Here is a 2,767-nt window from a genome sequence, read left to right on the forward strand (position 1 = left end):
GTAAGATTGCTATGAGTGGGAGTGGACCGGACAGCAGCTGGTTAAAAAAAGATGAACTAATGATCTTTGTCCCACACCTGGTGATATGTATATATAAGTTGCCTGAATTGCTGATATTCATATACCAGTAAATGGTGTCAGGATTCATCTAGTTGCTAATGATAACATCTACCTTATCACTTCTCTCTCCTTCACCTCTCACAAATAGTTTACTTATTCCTCTGATCATTTCCTTGTCAAAGCACATTTATCCTTCACCTGATTCTTTGCAATACCCAAACCATAACCTCTGCTTTCAAGTTGAGTTCTGACAGAGGAAAACTGCCACATCAGATTTCCAAGGCTGTGAATCTTTACAGTAGCAGACTGCCACATCTCTCTCCCATGGAGTGGCTGATGGATTCAAACCACCAAACTTTCAGTAAGCAACTGAGCTCTTTAACCACTGTGCCACCAGGGCTCCCTACTCATTGCAATAAGAAATAGTAACCATGTGATTCCATATCTGCCCCCATCCTACAAGTCTCCATGCAGCAGTCAGAGAATTTCTTTAAAAAAAGAAATCTAATTTTACTCTTTCTTAAGTTCCTTCAATTGTGTTCCATTATTTTGGAATGAAGTTAAATATCCTTATCATGACCCTCAAGACCCTGCAGGATCTATCCTCTGCCTGCCTCGATGGTCTAGTCTCATGACAATCTTTCACTCTTGCTCTACACTCCAGCCATATGGGACACATATGCCTTGTTATGTTCTGTCTCTTCACCTTTATACATGTTCTTTCTGCTGCCTAAAATGATTTTTCCTCTCGATTCTTCAGTTAACTCATAATCATTTCTTTTTCAGACTCTAGCATAAATAGCACTTTCTTGAGGAAACCTGAAAATACTCACAGAATAGTTTGGTTCCTCTCTTATGTGTTCCCATAGCACCTTTCATTTCCCTTTCTTAGAACATTTTCCAGTTATCACTGTTGAGGAGGAATTCTCTGTGGGGTTTCTACATGTCTTATATCAGCTGTTGTCCTATACCACCTTTTTGAGGATGTGTATGTAGCAAGCAACCTTGGAAGATAGATACTGTCTCCATCAGCACTTGAGAGCAGATATATTTCCTTACTAGGATAAAGTCTCTAGACTAAGGTGGGATGGTTTTCCAGCCTCCCCTTATATAAGATTGGGGCTTCCTCAGCTTGAATTAATCTTGAAAACTAAGAGAAATAAATCAGTCATGAAAGACCATAGGTCATATGATTTCATTTTTATAAAATGTCAAGAATAGGAAAATCTACAGAGACGGAAAATAGATCAGTGAGTTCCTAGAGCTGGGCAGCCCTAGGAGTAATGGGGCGTGATGGATAATAATATAAGTTGTATTTTTAGGGCGATGGAAATGTTCTTAAATTGATTTGAGGTGAATTGTGAATAACAACCATTGAGTTGTTCACTTTACATAAGTGAATTGTATGGTATATGAATTATATCTCAAAAAAGCTGTTAATTTTTTAAAAAAGTGTTTATGACTTGAATAATAACAAAGAAAACATGTTGGAGGTCTCTTAACATCAGGGTTCCTCAGCTGTTACACAAACCCACTGCATGTGCAGCATCCACCTTGTCACACACATTGACCTCGAGAGACAGAGGGAACTGATGTGACCAGGAAGCTCGTGCTACCTGCTGTGCTGTAATAAGTTATTTTTCTCTGACCCAGGAGTCTCATGTCTTCTGTCAGCAAACATTCAGTAAACTGTGGCAGCCAAACTTGTCAGCTTGAAATTAAGGTAAAATCTCAGACTCTTCACAGTCCTTGACAGTAATAATGTGATTTTTTTGTTCATAGTTTTAAAATTTTCTCTTTTCTTACACATTTTTCATCCCTGTCCTCACACAGTGAATGGCAAAGAGTAGATACTTAACAACTATTGTTTATTCACTGATTTATATAATGTGTAAGGGAGAAGGAAAATTAAAAATTAGGGACTATTTGGAAAATGAGATATTTTGGCAAGTCTACTGAAGAATTCTAAAAGTGATTAAATTTTCCTTGATTGAAGGTATAATTGGAATCCTCTTTTCAAAATCTCAAACTCTTAGGTAATGTACTTAAATTAAAACAAACAATTGTTTTACTTATTGAAGCAGCAACTCTCTAATAGTGCTATATTATTTCATAAACAACAAAGCAAAACTTTTCTGTGCATGCAATAGCTGCTATTCTTTTACATTTTACATTATATACCCTAGAGGGGCATATAATCATGATAGTTCATAATCTGTTAAGTTAAAATGCTGTGTAGATAAGACTTTTTGAAATAGGTGATAGAATTGAATTGGGTCATTTAGCAGAGATAGAATTTTGATTCAGGATAGGAGTTAAGAAAGCAGGAAGTAGGAAAATCATAGGGAGGGGAGAATTCAGGCCATTTTAGCCCAAGAGGAGTGTGACAAAATATTACCTAGCTATTGCTTAACTGTTGGCTTTCAGTGAAAGTTTCAGTGCTTATTTGTAGTGTCCGTGTCTTCCTTATTTGCTCACACATAATAATTTATGAAAGCTAATACATAAATAAACAAATGATAATAAAGAACTTCCAAGTCCCAGATATAACTGAATGATATGAAAAAAGTTACTCTAGTAAACTCAAACTTTCTTGAGTTACGAAGACATGTTTTCCCCCACTCTACTGCTTTGCTGATTTTTTTCAGTGACATTAGGAGACCATTAAAAAAATACCCCAGGAGATAAGCCTCCTCTCCTTACTCAC

The sequence above is a fragment of the Trichechus manatus genome, unplaced genomic scaffold (assembly GCF_000243295.1).
Source record: "Trichechus manatus latirostris isolate Lorelei unplaced genomic scaffold, TriManLat1.0 scaffold00158, whole genome shotgun sequence".
Lineage (NCBI taxonomy): Eukaryota > Metazoa > Chordata > Mammalia > Sirenia > Trichechidae > Trichechus > Trichechus manatus.